Raw genomic sequence first — 27,981 nt, forward strand, 5'->3', positions numbered from 1 at the left:
TTGTTTGCACAGACATTGCCCATCTCACCTAACTATATGCTTTATGTGAGGTGCTAAATTTGGTAAAATTGCTCCTCATGTCTCAGTGTGTGGAGGGTTTTGAAAGAGTAATATGGAAGAAAGAGGATGGTGTTTTTTGTTGTCGTTCATTTCTTTATGTGTTGATTTTGAATTAATAGGATAACTTCCCTAAATTAAACTTGTGTCTTGAGATGACAGAGAAATAGAATAGATGTATCCCTGCTTGTGAAGAGATATTCCACTCAGGAAAGTCTCTTGATCTCATGATGCTGAAGCATCATGTTGGAGATGGTAGTGGTTTCTTCTTCAGAAGAAATCAGAAAACTGAAAACTGAACTTGTTGAGAAAGTTAAGAAAGATGCTTGTGAAGTTGATATGTATGGGAGAGCATGTGGTAGGGAATAGGAGTTTCCATTGTGTATATGGGCTTGCTGGGAGATGTGGTGACCAATTTCTGCACCACAGTGAGGCATTGAATAGCACCTAGGAAGTTACTGGAAAGATCTGGAAGAGAAGAAAAAAAAAAAAAAAAAAAAAAGAAAAAAAAATAGAAAAGAAAAGAGAAAATTAATCAGGAAAAAAAATAGCTTTGTCTTTTTGCTATAACTGTATATTCAATCTCCCACCAGCATAATTTTGAAAAAAAATGATACAAGTGTGGTTTTTAGAAGGTAAGCTCCCAAGAACATGATTATTTGGCTATTCTTGTTGCTATAAATAACAAAATTGGAAGTTTATGATAGTTAATCTCGTGCTGTTTCTGAGGGTTTCCTCAATGATTTGGACTCAGTGGGGCTGATTTGATGAATTAGTTTGCTGCCTGCCAAATGGCTGGAGTTGAGTGGCACTGGGATCCAGCTACCTGCAGAGCTTTTTCTAGCTAGAAAGAGCCAGCACAGTATTGGATCTTGCTTTATGCAGCGGCTGCTGCATTTGTAACTCTGACCCTAGGCTGAAAACGTGGCTCTGACAGGGGTCTATTAAAGTCCCTGAATGTCTTGGTGTAATCCTGACAGTTTTTATTTCATCTGCGATGTCAGGCAAGACAAAGTTCCTTAGCCACTAAAATTCTACCTCGAGAATCCAAGCTTTAGGCAAAATCTCATACCCCAAAGCTTCTTTTTTAGCTTTGAGGCTCAGCTGGTACAAAATCCCATCCTAATTTAGAGTAGTTGTAAACTAACTGAAGAGCAGATTGCTATGCTGTTGCTGTAGCTAAATGCCTGTGAATGAAACTTCTGTCTTATTGGAATCTAATTTATAGATTCTATTTTATAGAGCTTTTTCCTATTTTTAAAACTCTTGTGTGTCTTTGGTCTTTTTCTCCTTCATGGTAGCTGAGCGTATGACCTCCACTTCAAATGTGATAGATTGCAACGACAGGTTGAGATTCTGGTGCTTGTTTAGTTTGGAAGTAATTGCCACATTTCTTCACCTGGGATCCAAAAATCTGGGGGGTGGGGGGAGATAGGGGGGAGGGAGGAGGGTAGATAGGAGAAGCACAGAGACCTTGTTTTTCTGTAGAATGTATGGTTTTAGCACTGGATTCCTGTGCTGCAGGCTAAACAAGAAATTTATTTCAATACATAAAGCAAAGACAGAACAGGATAAAAATTGGCTTAGTGAGATGAGTGCATTATAAAACCCTCTTCAAATATGGTAAGTGCATTGTTTGCACCAAAATATGTAATCCACTTACTAATCAAGAAATACAGATAATAAAAGTAGTATTGAAATGGTTCAATAATATTGTTTCCTGACTCTTTCTGTCCTAAGGTTGTGTTTTCGGCTGTTTATAACTCTACAATATTTATCCTTTCTTGGTGGCTGCTCTGTGCTGAATATTTTAGGGTAGGATTTTGTGAAGAAAAGACATGTTCAGAAGTCTTAGCCTTTTTTTTTTTTTTCTTTTTTTTTTTCCCCTATAGAAAATAGAAAGTGTAGGGATGCTAATTTAGAGCAGGGACAAAACTATCTGATAAAAGCAACTTAATAGGGTTATAGCCTGTGGTGTAGGGTCAGTAAATGAGGAACAGAATATTGGGAAACAGGAGAGCTGGCAAGAAAAGTCCCCAGAAAAGTCCCCAAAAGATTGGGGACTGACTAGCTGGACTAAGAATGGATATCTGCTGAGTCAGCTGGAGAAAGAGAAGATGACCAGTCAAGGAAGATGAAAAAAAAAAAAAGAAAATGGGGAAAATGGGAATGGATGGTCTCATTACTGAATATAGAGTTAAGAAACATGATGGGTCGATACTAAAATTCAAGAAAACAGAGATCATAGAAGAAAAACTCAAATCTGGGAATAAAAGTGCGTGTACCCAGAGGCCTTTAGGGCTTGGTTTCAGGTCTCATATAGGAAAAGAGTTCAATGTTCAGTAAATACCTGAGAAATGCACTACATCCTATTCTGCTCTTCTGTATATTCCTGTGAAGGATGATTACCCACTTAGGGTTATCAGAAACTTTGTTAGTTTACTTAGCAGAGAACCGTGTGATGGAAATGAGTCACTAAGCCCACTCATGAACCACGTGGTTGTCAGTATATTTTCTTATACTGGGATTGGATGGATATTTTATTTACAGTTAGCTGGTCTGAAAAAAAAAAAAAAAAACACAACACACACACACATAAAGCTAGAAAAACATAAAAAGTATTTATTATTTTAAATTATATATCTTGTGCTTTAATTATGTCTTAATTCAAGCACTAAACATTGAGAAACTGTCAGAATAGATGTTGCTTCTGCAACTTTCATTTAGTTTCTGCGCATAATATAACACCGTTAAGAGTAAGATATGGTGCACTCCCCTCTACACCTTCTTGAGATTATTATTTTGTTCACTGACTGCATAAAAATGCCTTACCTGGAGATGTAAAATTAAACCAAATCTGTTGCTGGACAGATTTACAAAATGAAAAGTAGGGCTGACTGTATTGTTTCATGATTGAAAAAGGTTAGGAACTCCTTGGAGATGGATTCTCCCCAAGACAGTCTTAAGGACTCGTGTAAGTTTAGGAAAGTTTACTAGCTGCTGCCACCTCTGTGAGTGCTGGCTTAGCTGTGAGACCCTCAGTTCTTCAGTACTCAAGGAAAAACTGTGTCATCCGCAGAAATACTGAACTAAAGATGGTGAGAGCTGTTCTTTAAAGAGAAAAATGCAAATATGCCTAAAATGTTATATTGAGATGTTTTGAAGGGGAGATCCAAAATGAGTGGTCTTAATCTTCCTCTAACTCAATTCCCTTGTAGCAAAATGAAGGCAATAGTATTTTTCATGCCAGAGAGATGTCTTGAAAATTAATTAATGTTTATGGAGCATTTGGTTACTATAGTAATGAGCATCACTGAAGAACTCAGGAGGAAATTGAGCACTATGTACTCTGTGTAACAGTAACAAAAAACAGAATTAGCATGAGTTCATGTAATTAGAAAGTATATTAAAATGGACACTGGAGTGCATTGGCTGACTTTTGTAGTTTTGATTGTATGACCTTACTAACCTTCTGGTCTTTTATTTATTTATTTATCTGTTTGTTTGTTTGTTTGTTTGTTTATTGTATTATAAATGCTATAGTGGTGGTCTGGCCAGCTATTCCTGACTATAAAATATTTCACTTATTATGTTGGTGCTTAAGGTACTTTCTGTTAAGGCTTTGTGAGAATTCTTAGAGTGCCTATGCATAAATAGCAGACATTGATATACTGCTTTCCCTGACATCTAATTTGTTATGTGTGTAGCATAAGTATTGGTCAAGTGAATCGATAAACACTGAATACATTAGCTCTTGTATGAAGAAAATGAATCTAGTAACTATTCAAGCTGTATTACTTGTGATTTCAGTCACTTTGACTGATTCCCTTTCTCTTTTATTTGGCTGTATATTCCCGTGACAACAGATGAACTTTGTCCAGAAGATGTGATAGGAAAGTGTTTAAGACCAAAATATACACTGTACCCTACTTTTCTTCAGTTTTCATAGTTTCACGTCAGTCAGTACGAAAAGTTATTCGTTGCTAGTTTAGCCATGTTCTGTGAATGAACATAAGGAAAATAATAACACTTCCTAATCCCCCTTTGTGTTAAAATGAGGACATTAAAACTTGACTTTCTTGCACCTTGTACATTTGCACATTGTTCTTGTTTGCTGCTTCTACCCATATATTCTGGATTTTCAGGTGTGGATTTTTACATCCTCACCTCCACTCTGTCCCTTTAGGAAATAGATTAGAATTCTGCTTTCTGACCCTGAATTGAATCCTTTTTTCAGCTCTAATGGTTCCCTACCTCTAAGAGAGTGTTTTATACATTCTATCTTGCATTAGACGTATATTGGCTTTAGTAGGTCATATTGGTAGACTAGCTTTTGCATTTTGAAATGCAATGAAAGAGTTAAAACAAGTAGGACCATATCCATATCCATTTTTTTGACAAGTTTGTTCCACTTCACTACATTTTCAGAAGTCTTTGCTGGAATAGCTTGATGGATCAGGAAAGTGGTATAGAAGAAAGATTTTTTTTTAAGGTATTTTTTAATGGCTCATGGGGAACTGAGTGGCAAAGTGGCAATTGCTGGTATAAGAGGAATGACACTTTAATATGTAGGTGACACACTTGATTCCTGTGTGGGAATTTTAAATTTTTTATAGACCAAGAGTATCACTACATTGCACTTGATGTTGTGATCTCTGTCATTACGTCAGGGCAGTGTATTAAGAGGATATATTTTTGTCCCTTTTAACTAACAGTGTAATGATAACTAATAGGGTAATGGTCAGTGCAGGTAGATGATCACTTAAAGGGAATCCCAATTGAGGCAGAAAATAGAAGGTGTTTGGGTTAATTTACAGTCTTTTTCTGGGCACCGAGGCACTCAAAATAGCAGTTGCAGAAACTCAAGGTCACATTTTCTTCATGCAGCGCTATATGTTTTAAGGACCAGAATAATAAATCTCTGTGATATTTTGAAAACTCTGGCTTTAGCTTCCACTCAGCAGCCATCCATCTAGGAGACATACAACTCACATCACCACAATATCTGAATGCCTTGCATCTTTAATGTATTGATCCACACAGAATTCCTGAGAGGCAGAAAAATGCTATTATCCCTATTTTAGAAATGCAGAACTGAGGCATAAGGAGAGATAAGGACTTAAACAAAGTCATAGAACAAGTCTGTTTTAAGTTGTGATGTGATGCCCCAAACATCCTTCACCCTTCTTAAATGAGCTTACAACCTCTAGTATAGAAAAGGCTCTGCTATGCTTTTTAATATTCCCTATTCTTCATGAAGACTTTAGGTCAGAAAAAAATGAGAGTTTAACTTCTAAATCTTTACACCTTTTCCTAGTATCTGTATAAAGATATACTTATTTTCCCTGCTGCAAAAACAAATCTGAAAATCTTGCATATTCCTTTTCAGGCTTTTGATTTTTGTGTGCATATATTACTTCAGAGCTACTTCACAAATTAATTTTCACTGATACAGTTTAACAGTTCACCATTTTCAAAGCAGACAAGATCTTGATAACATAGAATGCAATCAAAAGTTTTTAATGTTAATTTGGTAATCTGTGTTGAGACTGTATTCATTCAAAGTAGTATGTAAGAATTTTTACATTGTTCTTATCTCCCCTTCATTATGCCCCATTATTTGGACATCTACATAAATTACTGTCAATTTATTACAGTCTTAGTACTTAGATCAGGCAGTCAGTCAACTGGGTTTGTTTTAGAAGCCTTACTATGCAATTCTTCATGTGACTTGAAGATCATATGGACTTGCTATGAGTCTTGTTTTATAAGACAGGCCAACCACACTGTAGAAGGGAGATCCTGTCTGTGATGATTTTAGTTTGATAATGGTTGTCGGTTAATTTGGGGTTAAAATTTGAGGAATTTTAGAGGAAATGTTATTATCTAATAACTAAAACTTGGATTTTTTCTTGGGTTATTATTTTTGCTCTGGATGGCTCAAAGCATTTTTTTCCAAAGAACTAGTTGAGGTGTTTTAGATTTAACTGCTGTGAGAGCTAGATGTAATCTTTTGAAATGAAATGTAGAATATGTTCTAGACTGTGTAGCCTAGTTTTACTTTTAATGCATAAATGTTTGTTATAGCTCCAGTGCTTCAATCTGCAGTTTCTAACAGCAATCCAAGTTACCAGCTTTCCACCATTATCTTGAAGCTGTTTATTTCTCTTCTTCTTTTTCTCTTTTTCTCTTCTTCTGGGGTTACAGCTAATTCAGGCTTTCTTGGAGGAAAGAATACCCTAAACATTAGTTCCAGCTCTACTTGTGATCATATATGCATACACTTTACAGAAATGAGAACAGAACTTTCCCTCAGAACTTTCTCATCAGAGAAACTCAGAGAACTTTCTCATCGGCATTTTATGGTAATCCATCTCTCATCTAGCCAATATACTCATGTCTACACAACACTTAAAGCTTTGAGTTGTGATTTAAGCTGGCCAGCAGCTGAGAACCGCATAGCCATTCTCTCACTTCCACAGCAAGTGGGGGAGAATGGGGGAGAGAATAAGAAAAATGTAAAACTCGTGGGTTGAGAAAAGGATGAAAATTTCTGTTTAATAGGACAGAAAAGAAAGGGGAAAATATAATAACAATAAAAACAATAAATATATATATATACACATAAAAAATGTATAAAGAAGTGATGCACAATGCAACTGCTCACCACTCAACAACAGATGTCCATCCCAGCCCTGAACAGTGGCTGCCCTTCCCTGGACAACTCCCCCTAGTTTTATTGTTCAGCATGACGCCATATGGTATGGAACATCTCTTTGGCCAGTTTGGGCCAGCTGTCCTGGCTCTGTCTCATCCCAGTTTCTCAGTTTCTTGTGCACTCCTAGCCTCCTCACTGGCAGGGCAGCATAAGCTGAAAAGTCCTTGGCTCTGTGTAAGCACTACTCTGCAACAACTAAAACATCAGTATGTTATGACACCCATCATGATGAGTCTAATGGGAGAGGCTCTCCAGATTCCCTTACAGACCCAGAGTAGTTACTGCCTATGGGATAAATTATGAGACAGTTTTATAACTGATGTTCATAATTAAGAATCTTTATCTTTGACATCGGTTGAGAATTTGGCCATTTTATATAACGGTTCTCTGAATAACCTTGTTGATGTGTCTGTTACAGAGGACTTAGGAACAAAGTCCTCTGTAACAGTCACATCAACAAGGTTATTCATGTCAGTTCTTTCTCTCTCTCACCCTTTCTCTTATTCTTAAACCATAGGTTACTAAATCATAAACGTAGGGTTCTATAATAGGTTAGGTGGAAAGTATTCAGGCTAAATAGCTTTATATTCTGATCCTTACTCAAAAAACATTGCTATTCTGGAAAATACTTGGGGCTGGTTAACTTCAGCGAGACTGGCACCAGATAAAAAGCAAACAAATAATGTACCTTATTGAGTTAGGACCATTATCTGGTTTTCCACTAATGCAATTCCACTGAGTTAAACTGATTTCTGACAAATGTAGGGAGAAGAAAATCAGTGTCAAGGTCCCACACTGCTCTCCACAGCTGGTAATTTATGGGGGAATGTGAATACTGACATGAAATCTCCAGACACCATTAAGTTCTTTTGAAATCATGTTCCAAAAGTGAAATGGGACTTCCCATGAGTGACTGATATGTGTAGCTTATGGAATTAATTCTGGTGATGGTGTTAAACTCCGTTCATGAGCAGAAGCTTTTGTTGTTATTTGTTGATTGCCTTTTTAATATGATTTTTGGAAACAACCTAAGAGCTTAAGCAGCAGTTGTTCCAAAAATAGAGTGAATACAACCTTTTGTTTTAGTGGGAAAGAGGCTAAACCTTTGAGTTCTTTCTATCCTACATCTGTGGGGAAAATGTTGTAAAAGGAGTCCCGCGAGGTAAGAAAGAAATCACTAGGCAGGAGAAGAGGTGTCTGTCAGCATATAGAAGGGAGAGCTGGAAGAATTAAGGAGATTTTCTGAAATAAGCTTACACTTATTAAAGGGAAATGATTGGAAAGTAATGAACTTTTAGGAAAAGTTTGAACCAACATATGTGTATATGTGGGTAACCTGAAGATAATAAGACAGTGATTTGTCAAAGACTCAGAAGTGATAATATACTTCCCTGAATATACATATAAAACTTTGATTTAATCAATTCAGATAAAGAAAAGGTGTTTTCAGGAACAGAAATGGCTAAAGCCCAACAATTTCTCCTCAGTCTTGAAGTGGTTGCTTTTCACTTCCTTTACCTTAATCAGCTTGAGGAGACTGAACATTTCATGCAATTGAATGGGTTCTGTCCTGGAATTGTTAAAAGGGTATGCTAAATTTGTTTGAGATTAAAGCAAAGAATGTAACTTGAGAAGTAAAACAGGAGCTGAGATCTCAACTGCTATTCATGACACATCAATTTGAAAATGACTAAAGCCAGCACACTGGTCATGATATAAATTACTTTAAAGAATTTTGAAAAAAAATATCCTCTTCAGCTGTGATACATGCTAAAAATAAAAACAAATTTTAGATTTTAGGATTTAAGCATTTCTTGAATGTACTAAAATTGTTTTGTATGTTCTTGCCTTGCTGGGTGCTTTCAGCCCTTCTAAATTTGATATATTTCAACTGTATTAAAAAAAAAAAAAAAAAAAAAAAGTTTTTTTTTATTTATTTACTTTTTTTTTTTTACTTTGAGATAAAGGAAAAAGAGGGAGAAAATCACACCTATTTTAAAAATGCTTGCTTAGCCTCTCCACTTCTGAAATGTGAAAACCTGAGCTCTGTAAGTAGCTAAAAGCAAAACAAGGAAGGAAATTTTACAAAAGTATCGTCAAATTCTTTCTTGCCTATTGAAAAGACTGATGTTCACAGTATTCCTATTTAACATACTCTTCTTATTCTTCCTTTTATGTCAGCCTACGTAGCATGGGTATATATGCTAGTATATAGGTTGTAAACACGAGAAATTAGAACAGACTTTTTGATAAGTCTGATGAGGTTGGAAGGAACAAAATACGAAAATATGAATCTGCCTCTGAATGTTCATCTGTATGTTCATTCTGGGATCATAAGTTATCCTATATTTTTATTTTTTTATGAATTCAATGTTTCACTAATGATCATTTAGAAAAATATAAATAAATTACTCCAGAAGAAGGGAGACTGTAATTATCATTTTTGGCCCAGAAGGAGACCAATTGTAGACTCCACTGTTCTAAGTCCTGTGCAAAACCAAAGCAAAAAGGTGTTACTTTTGCTGAACTTGAGGGTTAAGTGTAGGAGTATATAAAATAAACTGAGTGTTACCAAGTGTTTGAACCCCACTATTTTTGAATGAGAGGACAGCAGTTTCAGGGTAGCTTTTGACAATCAGCCAAGAAATCTCAATTTTATTTTTGTTTTGCTTAAGTCCTTCTTCATGAAGCATTTAGTGTGAATTTGTTCTCTGGAGTCTGGTTATTTGTACTGTCTTTATTACAATGGCTACAAAGTGTCACACTGAAGGTAGGTAGTGATGAGAATATAGTAAGTTTTTTAAAAGAACTGTCATAGACGTTAAAGAGGGAGAGCCTTGAGACAAATGAGATAAGGACAAAAAGTCACTGCAGAGATTTCATAGGAAAGGAAAAAGAAACCTAACATGTTCTGGATAGATTTGCCTTGCTGTAGAAATGGAGAGAAGTAAGTTAAGGATGAGTGTTTGAAGTGGCCTTTTTGCAGACACAGACATAAGCAAATCAAATTCTATTAGAAGGAGATAGGGAGTGAAGTTACCCATAATACAAGAAACTGAGAGGAAACCTAACTTAGCCCTTGGTGAAACACACACTCCCATCTCTGATTAAGAACTTTTGGGTTCAGGTTGCAAAATGCTTAATTAAAGTAGCAATTTAAAGATAATTGCCATCAGGGAAAGCTCATTTTGTGCCCCTTCCTTTAGGGCAGCAAAATGGTTGTCTTACCAGTACACAGCCATTGAAGAATTTCTGACTCAGTATTCCTGAGGACCCGACATCTTTTGGTGCTTTCATTTTTGTTGTCTCTTTTATGAACCTATTGCCCTATGGACAAGAGGCAGAAGAAATTGTGTGAATTTGCCGAAAGGATGGAAATTCGGCTAGGATGTTACAGCAGGTATGATATATTGCTCATAACTGCAGTATGTAACACCTACTTTGTAGCCAGGAGAAAATAATTACTCAAGAAATCAGCATGGACAGAGCTGTAAATAGACCATTCTATCTCTTAGTAAAAGGAAGGGGGATGAGAAGAAAAATGGGTGGGTGTTATGCTGAGAAAGGTCAATGCAAGGGAAGACAGGAGAGAGGTAGGTTATGTTATTCAACTGTTAAATCAAAAATCTAGACAATTAAGCTTTAATAGTTTTGTTGTTCATTGAACTGCTTGTTAAAATGATGTTCCATGTTTATAGTTAAACTGTAAAATTCCCTCCTGTATCCAAGGCTAGAGATGAAAGGTTGTATCTCTTAATTTTGAGAAGATGCTTACAGCCTTATTGTCAAAAATAAAATACTGTGTGGTGAGGGGAAGTTCTATTTTCAGAGAAGTCTGAGTTCTTCTTTCCCCTATGTGCTTTTGCATATGGTCAAGTTATTTCTGCTAATCTACTGGTTGTGTGCATTCCTCTGTGGCTGACTCTCTGCACAGGTGCTTCTGTATGCAAAGAACATATATAATATCAAGTATTCTGATTAAAGTCAAATGTCAGATTGGAAAGCTGTGTGTGACATTGACTTGAAGCAGGGAATGTGGTTTTTGAAGTGATGGTTATTAGAGTTTTTTTTTTTTTTTTTTTTTTTTTATCTCAGTGATGCTCAGTTTGATAGCTCACACTGACACTGCCATGAGCACTTCACTTCTCTGTAATTACTGTTTTCTGCCTTTGAAGAACACATAGGGGTAGTGCTGACTGTGCTCCTCTAGCTCTTGTTGACCCAGTGCAGGTGGAAAACATGTAACTTAAATATATTCTATGAAAGCAAGTGCTTACAAAGTCTTGAAGGGGTTGCTCCTATCAAGACACCACTTATGCCATGTGTTTTCAATGTGCAGTGGCTCTTTGTCCCTAAAATCCAAGTGGGGGCAAGTAGCTGAATTTCCTAATTTGAACATTCAGAGTTAAACCTCCCCTAAAGTAAAGGCAAAGGGGACATCCCAATGACCAGGGACTAGTTTAGAAAAGCGTGGGCTTGAATTTGTATCAAGAATCATGTCAGATCTGGAGAGGGAAGTTGGTGGGATGGATGAGAAAGATGTAGCATTAATATATCACTGTATGGCTTGTGATAGAGCCCCATTTCAAAGGCAGTAAGGAAAGCAATATATCATGAGCTGACTCTTGATTTTTTGCTGTGTCTCTTGTGTTATATTGCCTGACCCCCAAAGCTGCTGATGTACGCTCTCCTGTTATGCTATTTTCTTCCCCAGTTGCCCTGCTTTCCACTGGCAGCTTAAAAGTTGAGGAGTAGTTCAGTTTTAATCAGAGTTTGAAATTTAAGCAGAGAGAGTTTTAGAAGTTTATGTTAACAGTACTATGGTTTATTCCCATTAAGGTTTATTTTTCTGAAGGTTGTTGGGGTATTGATGGCGACAAAGAAAAACGTCATAAAAGCTGATTCAGATAGACTTGCATTTCAATCTTAATACTGCTACTACAGGTTAAAGTTTCCTACTCATCAATAAAGCTAAATATAACAATAAACACCACTATTAATATCTAATTATTAAAATATATATATATCCAAAGATGTAATCTTTGAGGGGGACATTTCAATATGTAATCATTGTAGTGACACCAAAAAAAAAAAAATAATAATAATAATAATACCAGAAATGGTATTAATGGGTAATTTCTAGCAGCAGGACCTGAAATGTTAATGAATATGCCCTTGCATACTAGCCCTTGGAATTTTTGCCATTACCAAATTAAAGGTAGAGAAAATGAGAGAGAGAGACACAGGTCCTGCAATTTTATGCATCTAGTATAGGTCATCTAACTTCTTTCTCTATAGATCCTGGAGACAGACCAGTGCTTACAGTGAGCAATTCAATTTCTTTTAGTTGGCTTTCTGAAGACATTGACAGCTTGACTACAAGTTAGATTTCGATGAGTCTTACTTTAAGTGATGCTTTCAAGGACATGTAAATCTCCTATGGCCATCTGGGGAATTGAATGCAAATCTTTCTTATGCAACTCAGGAAAGCATATCATTTTTGATAACAGTACCATAGATATTAGAAAGGACTAGCACCAACTTCTGAGAGCCACCGAGAGCTTTGATGGAAATGAGGTGGAAAGAAACAAAATATGTGAGTGTCTTTACAGCTTACAGAGGCTCACAAATACTAGCAGTTGAGTATGGAGACTAAAGCAATGTCCACACAGTGAATCAATTTTCCAAAATTGGAAGAAAAAAAAATATTTTTTTCATCTCAGTGGGGGAGAAGAATTTTACCTCTGCATTAAAGAAACGTATTTAATCTGCTTTATTTTTATTCCAGTGCCCAAAACAAAAGTCTATTATTTAATTTCTTTAGTTCGGTTCCATCAATTTAAAATATATTTTCTTTAAAAATTGCTACTCTTCTACAATCATGGGCCTGTTTAATCAGTATTAATATTCCTTAGCTTCTACAATTCTGTTAGTGACAGCCTTGTCCGTAGTTTGTTGTGGGACTTAAAATGCTGCAAACGCTAATCTAAACTACTTAGAATCAGTAGCTATTATTTGACATAGTCATTTCTCTGCTTGAAACCTTTGCTCTGTATAGTAATTAATCAAAGCTTTCAAAAGTCTAAGTAATTAAGAGCACGACAGTTCTAATGGAAGAATTGTAAGCTGTCTGTAATACATCTAAATAAGGCAAGCAGTTAGTGTAATTATTTCCTTGGCACAACATAGAACATCTGACCCTTTCCTTCTCTACCTTGCCTCTAAATTTCATGTGTGTCCACTTTTTTTAATATTTAGAGAGAAAACAAAGTACTGAAGTGCTCAATTGCTGGGGGAAATGACCTTGCTGGAAAGATGAAATCTGAAAACTAACCACCTTGCCACTTGTGAGTGTAGAGAATAAAACCTGCTATTTGTGAACCTCTCAGGATAAGAAGTACTTCAGTAGGAATGGTTTTAGCAGACTGCAGTGTTCCTTAAGAAGAGGGGAGAAATCTCTGTTCTGCTCTGATCATTTGTTTTTGTGCTACAGTAGTGCATTCAGCTCAGCAGTCGATCATGCATTAATAAACTTAATGCAAGTGAACTTTTGTGAAGTGTTCTTAAAAGCACGCAAATCCTGTCTGAGGATCTGCAACATGTAGCTGACGTAGCCTCCTCTACCTGAAAACACATCAGTCATTAACCACTTAGTTATGTCTCTGGATGAATTTGGGGAGTGAAGTGAGGAAAAATTAGATATGGAAAAAGAAACCTAATTGGGTGAAAGCTAGTAATTAACCTTCATTGAATTTGGCAGGAAAGCTAGTTAATATGTATGCTTCAAGATGTTTCAATTTTAGTTCTTAATGGTATTTTTGTAATAGGTTTAAATTTCCTTGAGCATGCTTTAAGTGATCAGCTATATCTTTGACCACTGTTACCTCCGATAAATACCCAGATCCGATTGCTTCTACTCTATCACAGCACAGCACCTACACACCTGACAACAAGCTCTGTGTTTAAAGGCATGATCCAAAGTTATTAGTCACAGGTATGATGTGTGATTTTGTAGGATTCCTCCTATGGTCCTTGACTTATTTTGACATGATTACATGATTTGACATGATTACATGAGTGCTACAGGTATGTACTGGAGGATGCTGTCCGATTTACAGCACTGCATGTATTCCATTGCAGGGGACTCCAGTCAAAACTGGGTTAGGTAGAGCTGATTCAGCCTAGGGAAATGATGGTGGAGTGGGTGGTACTTTATGCCACTCTGAAACCTTATTATTTTTTTATATGTCTTTAAAGCTGAGCTCTCAAAGCAAAGTTAAGAAAAAGAGATCATTCCAAACTGTTCTCAAGTCCAAATGGATTTGGAATCACTTTAAATCAGATCTGTATCTCTTCTGTACTGGAGTTAATGCAATAATCTTCCCATAAGACCTTCATAAACTGTTTTTTTTTTTTTTTTTGTATGCTTTAGTCCTGCTGCTGATTTTGATCTTTTCAGCTTGCATAGCTGCACATACTGAAAAGCTGTTCAGTTATATCTTATTTTTATGTTTCACTATCTTATCAATGCACTCATGCACACAGATGGAAAATAATAAAAAAAATAAATCTGAAGTACAAAGTTATATTCTATGCTATAATGTGATCATAGAGACAGGTTTTCAAAGAACAGTACCAGACTATATTTTTAATGCCTTTGGCATTTATTTCCATTATGCTGTATGGTGCAATTCTGATAAAACTTCATCAGACACATTCAGGCTTTAAGATATTGCTGTGAAGTGTTGGTGTCACTCTGAAATCCAAATGAATCCTGCAGTACTTGTTCTGTACTGACAATAATAATTAGTGGTAAATATTAATGTGAATGCAGAAGTGTAAAAAAAACATTAGATACAACATCAGTGAAGGCTTTATGCTCTATAAAGCTCCAGAACGTGACAATTTTCAGCTGTATATACAGAAATAATTGCAGAGAGATCTGCCTTGATGTGGGTAACTCCTGTATGTTTTTTGGTAGATGAAGACAAATTGCTACCATTTATGTACCAGTTTTAAAATAAATCTCTTAAGGAGCATATGACCAGCCTGAAACAGGAATAGGATACATTACATCATGCTGTAGTTCAATATTTAATTACTGAATGTTGGAATAACCATGCTGTTGTTTTTTTTTGTTTGTTTGTTTTGTTTTGTTTTGTTTTTTCTTCCAATTTTCTTTAAATATAAACCCATTAATTATTTCTTCATTTAAAATTAAGTGGTTTGAATGCTGAATTTGTTGCCTGAGATTTACTGTCTGGTGACATGTAGGACCAGTTATACAATTCTTTTCCCAAACACTACTTGTTCTCCTTCTCCCCATTCTGTGCTCTCCCCAGCCCCCAAAGCAACCCATGACAGTCTCCATATGTGCATTGCATGACCCAAGAGATAAGCGAAGTTGCTGCTTTTTTAATGATGAAAGCACAAAAACAAACAAACAAACAAAAACCTCCTAGGCTCTTGGGAAATAAATAAGCAGTGAATGTGGAAGCACACAAACAATGTGATATTACGGAATCTGTTCTCTTTCTAGCTAACCAATAACAATAAAACCGTGATAATAACTATGAATTCCACTTTCTCAGTACAAAGAGACTATTCTAATACTATTGCTAATACTAATACTATCAGAAAAATAAATAAAAACTTAAATTTAAAAATCCAGACCAGTTCTTTTATTCATTAGTACAAGCTCATTAGGTACAGTTGACATTGCTCTCTGTTTTCTCTACCTTTCCAGAAAATCAGCAGTGACACTCCAATATTTGAAAGAGAGAATACCTACATGATTAATACTACTGCTGTGCAAGCCCTTCCCACAACCACACTAGTGATAATTCCTGGTGTCTACCTGCAGTCACTAAAATATTTCTACTTTTCCCAAGGTAGCTGCAATGGGAGCAGAGGGATTTGCAAACAGCAGTGTGTGAGATGAGGAGGCTGTGCTGACAGCTATGGGTGAGGTTCTGCTCTTTCTGTGTGATCGAAGGTACATATCTGTCAGGGTGGCCATGGATACTGTCAGCTGCAAGGTGTGAAACTTCTACAGTCTGTAGCTACAGTGGTAAGTAGAAGATCACAGCATGGAATAACGAGCAATGTGTTGCAAGAGGTGTGAAAGTGATCCTGGGAGAAAATTAGAGGGTTCAGAGAAGTACAGGTATCTTCTCCAGTAGAGTTCAGTTAGGGAGGGAGCTAGTAGAGAGTTAAGCTAGTGGATTTCAGCTGCTTAAGAGGGTGGGGTGATTTAAATGGGGAGCAATAATTATTATGAACCCTCCGTGTAAAGTCTGCGTGCACGAAGTGTTTGAGGTTATCAGTGAGCATACAGTCAGAATTTCATTTCCATGTAATCTAATTCTGTAATCTAATTCTAAACAGCAGTCATTGCCTGGCTACATGGCTGCTAAAGTTAAAGAATATCTCATATCGTACAACACTTGTTAGAAGCAGATCATTTTCCTTTGTAGAGGTGGAGAAGGGAAGGAATGGGAGGGTGGGAAAGAGGTGAAGTACTTCTCCAAGGCCACTCTGCAGAACTAAAAAGTAAAACTGGAAACTTTTGAGTCCCAACTCAACAGGCTATTTACTGGCAAAATAGCTATTTTGTGATTGCAGAGTATTATCTTCTTTACCTCTACTGGTCTTATCCAATTAGTCATGGTACAGTGTAATCAAAATTTCCACTTTGAAATGTTTGCAGCCTTATTTGACTGGAAGAGACTGAACTTTCAGGAATAGTATAGAGTTTGCCTAAATTTAGCCACATATATAGCCAGAGAAATAAATGGAGAAAGTATTATGTCATGGGTACAATAATAAGTGCATGAAAGAAAGCATAGTCCCTTTGATATACACACCAGGCTGAGTATCTCCCCAGCAACAACCACTCTTGCAATACTCCTGAGTGTCTTCCCTGTCCTCAGACTGTTTTTGTTGTTGTTGTTTTCTTTATTTTTATTTATTTTTTCCTCCAGTATTTAAATTACATTGTAGGTTTTAAAATAAAACATTGGTAGCAAATAATTCTCAGAATGTCTGTAAGTCCAAAGCCTACCTTTGGCAGTGTGTCTGACAGATATAATGATTTAAATTTTAAGATTTAAAGATTAAAATCATGCTCCCTTGATTCACATAGGTCACTGTCCTGGTTAGATATCTTGATATCTTGATGTGCAATCTGCACTATGCTACCTATATACAAGAGTCTCTCTCTCTCTCTCTTTTCTCTTTTTTTTTTTAAGAATCTTGTTTCAGTATTATTTCTTCACAAAAGCACTGGACATCATATACCAGATGAATACTGAGCCACTATAATCATTTGGAGCACGATCAGTGTCATTTCTATATCCTGAAGTGTGAAGGGGAGAAGAAAAAGTAGATCCTCTGTGTAAACTTAATGAAATAAAGCTTTTGGTTAGGAGCATGCTGGGATGATGTGTAGGAACTAGCTTTTTCCAAATCAAGTTGTCAAGGTTGAGCAAGTGGGGACTACATGATGCTGTCGCTTAACCTGATATAACATGACTGCAGTACTGACAAATTCACTGTTGTATGGACTTTCTCTTGGTTTTGGCTGCTTAGTTTTCACTGTACAGCCTACTCATTTTTACAAAGGCATTTTGCTTCAGGCATAAATCTGAAGCTTTGTGACTCTGTTCAGATCTTGTAGTAACACTGGTTGTTGTTTAAAAGATCATCTGGATTATTTAGGATCATTTGAGGAAAATGTTCTGTCACCTCCAGAAGACATAGCTCACAGGAAATCAATTCAGGCAGTCATTTAGATCTTGGCATGTTTACAGAAGACAACTAAACTGAGATGTTCCTAAACTTTCTGTGGCAGAGCTGTTCTTCTCTCAGTGCTGCTTGACAGGTGTCAGATATCTCAGTGTGTTTTCTCAATGGCAAATACCTATCTTGCAAAACATGGGAACTGATATAGTGGGTGTCTGTGCTCATTGTCCCACCAGAGATATCAAGGACTGGATGACCATGAAAACTGAACTTCATTGTTCCAGAAATGTCATCCAGAAACTCTACATTACCTTTTTATTTTTTTTTAACCTTATTATTTTTAGTGTTTTTTTTTCACAGACCTTGAGAGAGGTTTTATGTTGTTTCTTGATGCTGTGATGTGGTTAGTTGATTCCTAAGATATAAAATGTTATGCATTAGTTTGTTCTCTTTCAGTAAATGTTGGTGTATCAGTTCATGTGATAACAAAGGATTAGTGATTTACATTCAGCTATGTTGATCATCTAGTTCAAATAATTAAATAATCTGAACTTCATCTTTGTTTTTTTCTTTTTTTTTTTTTTTTTTTTTTTGTCATGAGGGTTAGAGTCTTGAAATTTTAAATACTAAGTGGTATAATTTTTAAAAATTGAGCACATCAGCTGCCACTAAAATAACTTGACTTCATATGTTAAAGCTTGAAAAAAAAAAAAAACAAGGAGTAAGACTAATATTTATTTTTGAGAAATTGAGTGAGTTAATCAATATTCCTCTTGAATTCTTTGAAATTTTAAATAAAGAAACCTGAAGAGTTTGGGTGTCACTTTTTCCTCCATCTCAACACACACAGTTGGAGCATTTTAAGATTGTTTTAATCTGCTGTAACAGCAGAGAAAAAAGACTCTTGTGTTCAGTCAGTCTTTGAGCCTACAGTCCTTTTTTACTGTAACACAGCTTATAGCTTGCACTCACATAATCTCTCTCTCTCTTTTTTTCTTTTTTTTTTCTTCTTCTCCTCTCTTCTCTTTTTTCTTGCTCCAAAGTGTAAATTGTTTCCTGCCACTCTATAGAATTTTTCTCCCTTAATGATATGGAAGGAGATAACTACTCACAGTGCTGACAGAGGTAAGAGTACCAGAACAAGTAATGCTTCAGACACAGGATGATATACTGCTACTGGGAGTAAACTCAACAAAGATTCATATCCCAAAACACCAGTTAGTCTATCAGCACTTCTGCCATTATCTCTTAGACCACAAATCTGAGAGAAAGTTTCAAGGTCAGTTGTAACTATATTGAAAATCTGCAGATCTAAGAAAAGTCCAGTGAATTAGCAACCTCTTCCTTCTTGAATTGTATTTCTAAAGTGAGGACTTAGATGCCTCTATTTAACTGGATGGGTGTAATAGGATAAGGGTAAATATTAAAGCCTGTGCACATAAAAGACATGCTCGGGGAGGGGAAGGAGTAGCATTTGACAGAAGCATTGGGTATTTTATACCACAAAAAGTATGAGGTCAGAAGGAGTTAGGAGTTTTATGATAAGGAGTTTTATGATTACCTGTGTAAATAAACTTATGCTAATAACATTGATGGAAGTATGCTAACTTGTCCATAACAACAATGAAGTGAATTGGATGTTTTAAAACTGTCTTTAATTGTTTCAATGACTCTTTAAAAACAAAAACAACAAAAGCCTAAAGCACAAGTTAAAGTTGCAACTTATGAGCCACTGACCTCTAAAGGAAATTCAGGTTTTGTTGGTTCCTATAAGAATTAATTAATTTTTATATTAACTAGAAAAACTGTGTGTTCTACAGTGTTCACTTTTAGTACATTAATACATTTTTTCACTAACTGATGTGAAAAAAAAAATCATTCTAATCCTTGGAAGTCTTCTCCACCCTTCCCCTTCAGTTTATGGCATTGGACATATTACAAACATAAGTAAATGCTGCCAAAACAAAGGAAAGACAGATAGCATTGTAGAGATGAACTTTAAAGCAAAAAGTTAAGGAAGCTAAGGATCATATGCATTATTAGGAGGGAAAAAAATAAAAGTCTTGATTATTCAAGACAGATCATAAGAGTGAATATAGAAAAGTCCAAATCAAAATGAGAGAGATCATTTGGTCTTTGGGAATGCTTCCAAGATGATCTTCAGTTTATTAGCTGGAAAAGAAAATAAAGTGAAGGTGCTGGTCCACAACATGAAGAAGAGTAAATCTTTTCTACAGATAGGAGACGGGAGGAAGGAAAAAGGCTTAAAGCTATAACACTTCTTGCATTAGCTATTCTGGGAAGGAAAACTGCACTTAGAGCCATTCATATCTGTCACAGATACTAAGTTCTTTTCCTGCGAGAAGGACATGAAGCAAAAAGTGAAATACGTATTTGGATTGGCTGGGGTTGATGAACTTAGGCTGCTGAATAACTGTGTGTCTCATTGTCAAATATTATTTTCTCTTTTAAAGGAGGTATCAGGAGGAAAAAGAAACAATATTTCATATAAAATTCTTTCAAAAGCAAGTATGATTCAGGTCACTACCAGAAATGGTGCCAGCCACCACCATTCTTTTTAATAGTACCATTCTCCTCTACTCATATTTGTACTTGGGGAAATAATAATAATAAAACACCTTGTGAATCCCTGATGAGTATAAAATTATGATTGAGGAGTGCAAAAGATCTGCTTTGGAGAGTATTTAAAATGAGTCACAGACAGAAAAGTAAGCATGAATCAAAGGAGGCTCTTCAGGGACATATCCTAATGTGGTGCTATTAAATATTTCCATTAAGATCCAGATGATGGAATAGAAACTTTACTTATTGAATTTCAGGCAGCACCAAGCTGGGAGAAACTGCAAGTACATGGGAGGACAGGGTGAGAATTCAGAATGATCTTGACAAATTGGAAATATGGCCTCAAAATTGGGTTGAGATTCATCAGGGATAAGTTCAAAATTCTGTATTTAGATAGAAATAATCAACTGTAGTGTGGACCAACTGAAGACAAAAACAGGAAGAGTGATAAGGAGTCTAGAAATGTTGCCTCTGAGGAAAAACAGAGGAATTTGGGTTATATCTTTTAGAAAAGAAGAGACAGCATACAATAAAAGTGTTGTTACAGAAAAAAAAAAAAAAAAAGACAAGAAAAAAGGTGAAGGGACTGGAGCGGAGAATAAAAGCTTAAACATCTCCAGCAAAGAGCTGGGTTAGACACTGGAAGGAGGAAATCAGGATATAACAGTTCATTTTCTGAGCTTGTGTTGTACCTGACTTTTAAGTATTGATTACAGAATTATGGTGTGTGATACAAGCAAGCCAAGTCATATGGAAGCCAATGACAAATGCAAGGTTACAGCTACTTTGTTGGCCAACTATTCATTATGAGCTTGCTCTTGGACAATCTTGCAAAGTTAAGGCTTTCACTGCATGGGGTAGACCTGTCTAAAATGAATTTCTTACTGGTATCAAACCTTGAGTCTTTCAAGAAAGCATAACATCTTTTGCTGTATTTTGCTATCCTTTATTTCCCTGGAATCTATTAGCATGAAGTTGAAACATATATAATTTCTACACATGAAAACAGGAACAGTAAAGTTATTGTAGGAATATTGTAGGAGTTATCTGTTCTCTTCTGTTGTTTGCTTGAAAGAAGAAATATTTGTATCTATCAATGAATTTGAAACTGAAGTGTACATGCTTATAGTAAGCTTTAACCTTCATCTTAACTTTTTGAGTAGCTTTTTACATTAACATTCTGTAGCTTTCTCATAGCCTAATATTGCTATCTGAATTTAAGACTGAAAGTACATCTAACTTCAGCAATTGCTTGTCACTCACCTGTTGAAATCTGCATTTATATTGCTAATTACAGTGAGCAATTTCTTTTCCCTAGCACTATGCCCACTAGACTACCTACCATTTACCTGAATTTTCAGAAACCATTTTCCATGATAGGTCAAGAGAACTTCAGAATAATATCCACTCTGCTAATGCAAAAAGTATTTTCTTCTTTAAAAGTGCAATAGTTTCAGCACTTTCTCCTCTTTGTATTTGTTCATGCTCCCTGGAGCTTAGTATTAAATGAAACAGAAGCATGTTGGATGGATTCCTTCCTTCTCATGACCTGAAATTAGCTTTAAACAGCCATTTAGGAGCAACTCTTGCTCATCCTTACTAAACTTTAAAGACTGTACGTGATTATGTGGTCGTGTAGCTTCTCAGACTAATCATTTATACCATGTCTTATCCCTTTCCAAAGTGGCTCTTTGAACACAAAATCTTAAACAGCAATCATGATGCTATGTTTTCTTAAAGATAATCTGTCAGGTATCTTATAACTGTGATGAAAACAGTAAGTTGTCTTTGAAATTAAATAAATTGTGCCCCTGTTCATGGGATGCTGGTAGGGGAATGTTAAATAGACTTTTAAGTGTTCATATGGTAAGGGGTTCTTTAAAGCTACCTTGTGTGAACTATATTATAGGAATATTTTGGTAAGGAATATCTAAACAAAGCATTAAGTTAGCATAATTATAATTACAAAACAAACAAAAAACACTAAGATTTTATTTTATTTTACTTTTAAGTAGTCAAAGAAGAACTAGGAATGCAGTGGAATGTACCATTGTCTGTACATTCAATGGGGAAAGATATTGGAACAGTCATAGGATGACTGATCTCAACTCAATTTGGGATTTTAAAAACAAGGTCTGAATTATCATCCAGAAGATTACTTCTCTTACGAATATTTTATATATATATATATACATACATATACATATATACATACATATATATATATGTGTATTTCCTGTTTTTAACTTTAACCCTACAATTGAAAATATCCAAGAGCCACATATCTCTTCAAAGAGACTGTTATATTTAGCATTTACATGAAATGGGAGAATCTTGTTCCTAATTTGAACTATTTTAGATGAGTTTTGAACGACTGTAGCAATGCCAGTGATGGTATGGGTGTGCTGTTGGCTGCAGGGCTGAGGCTGCAGTCTTACAGTGTTCTGAAAATCCTTGGAAGCAGTAGAGTGATCTGAAAATCATGGGTAGAGTTGGACATCATTTAATTCAATTTGCAAAATCTGGTGTTTTCTCTCTGCACCTAAATATCAGAGGCTAGAAAAACAATCATTTTAATTTTCTTTCCTTATAACTCCAAGTAGTGCATTTTGATAGCAGCTAACATATGGAAAGCTGGAAAAAAAAAAAAAAAAAAAAAAGTTCTTTGAAATGTAAGTCATGCTTGTCAGAAATAGAAACCATGTAATGATCTGACAATAACTAAAACAGTTTGCGTGGCCCCTTAACTATATTATTTGTTTTGATTTGACTGCAGTAGAAAGCACCCATGCAAGTACTCTGCCTGGCTTGTCAGTTATTTAAAATCACAAGCTCTAAATCAATGCCATCAGATCCTTCTTTCAGCTAAATAACAACACAATCAAATACTACCACCTGCAGACCCTGATCTGCATCTCTGTCTACCTTCTTACAGAAGCCAATGAAAAACACTATACAGAGTTAACTAAAGGTCTAAAGAATCTCTTCTATATAGCTGTGAGTTTAATTTGCACTTGCTTAGTCCTGTCTTCAGTTGGCACCCTCATGCAGTCTGTGTCCTGCAATCATAAAAAAAAATTAGGTTGGGAGGATCTGCAGTCCAACCTCCTCAAAGGACTAATTTCAAAGTCAGAGAATTAACCATCTGAGTCTTCACAGTTTTCAAAGATAAAGATTTGAGCCACTCCTTTGGAACACTATTCTTAACAAGTTCATGGTGAACTCCCTTCCACCCTTTACAAAAAACAAAGCTAAGCAGAGCTAAACAAGCTCTGTTTCCTCACCATTCTGTGTACAGCCCTCCAATGTCTTAATCGGTGTTGTACTGGGGTGGGGGCACAAAACTGCACGTGGTACTGCAGGTACCTCTGCATCTCACAAATGCTGAGAAGAAGACAACATTTCCCCATGATTGACTGGTTTCACTCTTTCAAATGCAGTCAGCTATGCAGTTTACCATCACTGCTGTTAACACACACAATAACTCACATTCAGAGTCTCCACCATGATACCCAGACTCTCTGGCTAGCCAGCACACAGCCTGTGCTGTTTGCTTTCTAGAGCTTACAACTTCTGTCTTTCATCTTTGTTCCTATTCCTGTCAATGTATTTCTTGAATTTGTTAACCTGCCATCTAGCTAATCATCTCTTCCCTAATTTTGATTTAACTTAGAACTTGATGAGATTTCCTACAATCACTAGGAACCTGAGATGAAACTTCTCCCCTGGTCCTCCATCCCTGGGAGAGATGGGAAAGAGCTTGAGTGAAAGAATCTAACAAATTTTGATACCTGCAATGGCAACTGGAAAACACATGCTGTGGATTTGGGGTGCAAGTGGAAAAATTTTTTGCATTTAAACATCATATCAGTACCAGACTGTTGATGATTTCCACATCAAGGGAAAGGTAGCATTCAAGTATATTCCACAGATAACTATGCAGTTGAAAAACTGTCCAGAGGTGATGCCAGTGGAAAAGATTAAAAGAACAGTTGTGAAGGAAAAGGAACTAATTTGGAATGGAAGCTGTACTCAAAATCACCATGTCCCAGTAAGGCTGATCGTGATTCTTTCTGCTTCAGATCTGAGCTTCTACATCTGAGCTACAACAGAAGCTGCATTCACCGTGGAGAGAGGAAACATATTCAAAAAAATCAAATATGCTTAATGAGATATATATTTGGAACGAATTTCTCTGTGAAGCTGAGAAGGAAATGGCTTTGCCTGATAGCTCCTCCTGAAGGGACTTTGGCTCAGAGCAGTATCATACTTGCCTTCATCTTTATAGTGAAGCAATCCTGGAAGCAGATAAAGTGGGCTGAACGAACACAGAAGAAAGGTGTAAGTTTGCCAGTGAAAAATGGCACTCATTCAAAGCCAGAGAGAGTTGTTTCAGTGGGGTTCCTCTGCTTTATTTTGTTAAACTTCAGTCTGATTGCAGCTTGAACTCAACAGCATGTTAAAAGCTATGACAGCACAAAACCAATCATCTTATTGTCCACTCTATGTCATCTTATTTTGGTACAATACAAATGTGTATGTGCTGTTGTATGCTCAGTGCTGTTGTATGTGGATTTAGTTTAGTGCTCAGCCTTCCTTTACAATTCCCAAACTAAAGATGTTAAAGAAAACCATCAAAAGAGAAGTAAAAAAAAGCAACAGCACCTTTTCATTTGCTCTGTGAATCCATATGGATTCTTGTGTTTATGATGTTATATTTTGATTTCTCTAGGAAAACATCTCCCTCTTGGATTGATCAGGCAGTGGCAATAAGGCATAGATTTTATTTTTAGATACAAAGCAAGTGGCTCACAGACACCTTGTTTAATGAGCTTCTATTATATACTGCAACAGGGGCAAAACTTCAAGTGCAGGAGTGTAAATAAAGAGCTCTCCCAGCTGAGGAAGTAACATTGTCACTGCAATCCTCATGTAGGTTAATTCCTTAACCCAAATCACTGAGGCGTCTTCAAAAGTGAAATATTTTCAGCAAGGCAGGCTTTAGAAAGCTGCTTAAGTATTGGAAGCTGCAAGTAACTCCTTCTTCTCTTTCCAGAGGACTAAAGAAGGTTTTCTAACGGTTGTAGATATCATTAGCCATCACCTTCCTCCCCTTTGCTACCTCCAGGACCCAGAACATAGGTTACATCCATATGGTGGATTGAACTAGGACCCTAACACACTAATGAGCTTCTTGTGAAGAAATTCAGAGCATGATTTAGGAGTCAGGACACTGCTAAGGTCATTCCCAACAGTCTACAATCGGCTATTTATTTATTTATTTTTATTTTTTTTCAGACCCTGGAGCTGCATATTCTTTCCCCTGTATTTAGCTTTGGAGGCTGTGTTAGCAGAAGTACTGAATCTAGTATGTAGCTATAACCAAAACCTCTTTGACAAGGTGGTTCAGGAGTAAGGTCACTAGAAGTCCATAACTATTACTTATAGTCTGATTCCTGGTCAATAAGACTACCTCCATGGGTTTCTGCAAATTTCAGCTTGCTTTATGTTTGGCAGCTCAGTCTATTAAAACATTGGTACTTCAGATGGATGATTGTGAAGTCTAAGAAATATGATAGTACCTGGTTGTTTGAAGTCACAGAGTAATGAAGAGACTTCTGAAAGAAGGTCAGAAAACGCTCACTGAAATCTGGTGTTTTGTACATGCAAAATTGTTGGTATAACAGAATTAATTTCTCTGGGCAAAAATGTAAGGAAAGAAAAAGAGCAAGTTAAAGAAGTGAATGATGTTTTGAATCAATAAAGCTGCTTTTTTTTTTTTTTTTTTTTTTTTTTTTTTTTTTAAGGCAGTAAAGCAAGTGTAGTGGGAACGCCATTAAAACTGATGATTTAAAAAATGCATTTAAAAAAATATACACGATAGACAGGATTTTAAGACTGTCCATACTGCTATGGGCATAAGAATACTAAAATGTATTTCTGTTTAAAGACTGACTCTTTGCAAGGCTAAAATCCAGCAATTTTTCAAAAAATGACACATTTCATTTAGTTGGGTTTTGGAAATGACACAGGCAATGATCAACAAAAGTTACATGAATGGTTACCTGCAGAAACTTAATCTCTCCTCCTGCACATCCCTTGTAATGGAAACTTAACTGACATTTCCTGGTGATCCTTGGTTATATGAATATTTCTTACCTTTTTATGAAATAAGAAAGAGCTGCATTTTCAGCAGGGAGCAGAAGACTATATATGAATCCTGTATGATGTTCTCCTCCATTTGACTGAACCTTAAATTCCATAGGTACTAAATCAAAAGAAGAAAATAAAGACTGCACGTTCCTGGCCTGTTTGAATCCATGTTCATTGGGATATCTCATATGAAATTTAGCAGCACACTGTTAATCAGGGTCAGAGTTGTTTTTATTTATTTATATATTTATTTATTATTATTTTTTTACTGATTAAGGCTTATCTCAGAGAAGAGATTTCCTCGATTGTTTGTTATTCATATTTTATAGGGATTGAGATGCCTCATGACCAGAAAAATGCTCCAGCCTGAGGCAATTTAAATGGATACTGTGACTTCAGCAATGGCTAGAGTTCAACTTTTGCTACACTTACTGTATGGGTTTTTCTATGAGAAACACTGTAGCTGTGAGGATGGGACATTGCCAATGGGCACATTATCCTGATTTAGAGTCAAAGAATGGTTTCAGTTGGAAGTGACCTTAAAGATCTTCTAGTTCCAACACCCCTGCCATGGGCAGAGCCCCCTGACTTCCCCCAGCCGCATCCATTCTGGCCTTGGGCACTGCCAGGGATAGGGCAGCCACAGCTTCTCTGGGCAACCTGTGCCAGTGCTTCACCACCTTCACAGTAAAGAATTTATTCCTCATATCTGATCTAAATCTACCCTTTTTTTAGTTTAAAGCTATTACCCCTTTCCTACAGCCCCCTTTACGTACAGGCAGGCTGCTGTAAGGTCTCTGCGGAGCCTTTTCTTCTCCAGGCTGAACAACCCCAGCACCCTCAGCTTGTCTTCATAGGAGAGGTATTCCAGCCCTCTGATCATGGCCCTCCTATGGATTTACTCTAGTATGTCTATGTCTTCCGTGATGAGGGACCTGGTGCTAAACACAATGCTTTGGGTGGGGTATATGTCTCTTTCGACCTTCTCTGTCTGAAATACGTCAAAGTCACTTTGAGGGCAAGAAACTTTCAGAGTTTTCCAGGTGCTCCTCTCTCTACTTGGCCTTCAAGGAAGGTCTCTTTTTAAAGATGAGGTTGGTAATTGTATAAGAAGCATATCATTCAAACCTTACAGCTTATTGGCAGTAGCATAACAATGTATGGTAGCATATTTTAACGGCTACCTTAAAAAATGGAAAACCTTAGAGAGTCTCTCCACTCCGAGAAACTGGACAAGTCTAGCAGAGAGGATTTGGGGTTGGAGCACAGGACATACATGGGATGATGATCCTGTACAGAATGGGATGAGAGAGCTGGGAGAAGGGAAGGTGCAAAGGGAATTATAACAGTCTTCAACTACCTATGGGGGGATACAAAGAAGACAGCAGCAGACTCCTATCAATGTTGCACAATAAAAAGTCAAGAGACAAAGGCTCTGGGTTTCAGCAATTGAAACTCTAATTTGATGTTAGGAATTCCTTATTCTCCCCCAGCAGTGTTTACAAATAGAGATAGAGGTGCAGTAAGGTGGTGGAACCTTGGTCCCTTGTGATTTTTCCAATCTCATCTGAACTATTTCCCAAGGAACCTGATTTATTTTTGAGGTTTCTCCTGCTCTGAGCAAGAGTTTGTAGAACAAACCTCTGGAGGTCCCTTACAAAACAAAACAAAACAAAAAAAATACTCACCTTATTCTGTGCTTCTAATAGTACGTAATCACTCTTGGG

The 27,981-nt window shown here is 36.5% G+C and overlaps 2 long non-coding RNA genes across 2 annotated transcripts in view; both read left to right on the forward strand.

The window, feature by feature from the left end:
- LOC311436236 overlaps positions 1–27,981 on the forward strand; it is an 83,677-nt gene that overhangs the window by 26,348 nt on the left and 29,348 nt on the right. The gene's annotated exons all lie outside the window — the stretch shown is intronic.
- Positions 9,982–26,410, forward strand: LOC311436235. The gene is made up of 2 exons (XR_014692684.1): positions 9,982–10,175; positions 23,775–26,410. It is a non-coding gene; the product is annotated as an uncharacterized lncRNA (long non-coding RNA).

This window comes from Aythya ferina (genome assembly GCF_964211825.1).
Source record: "Aythya ferina genome assembly, chromosome: 4".
Classification (NCBI taxonomy): domain Eukaryota; kingdom Metazoa; phylum Chordata; class Aves; order Anseriformes; family Anatidae; genus Aythya; species Aythya ferina.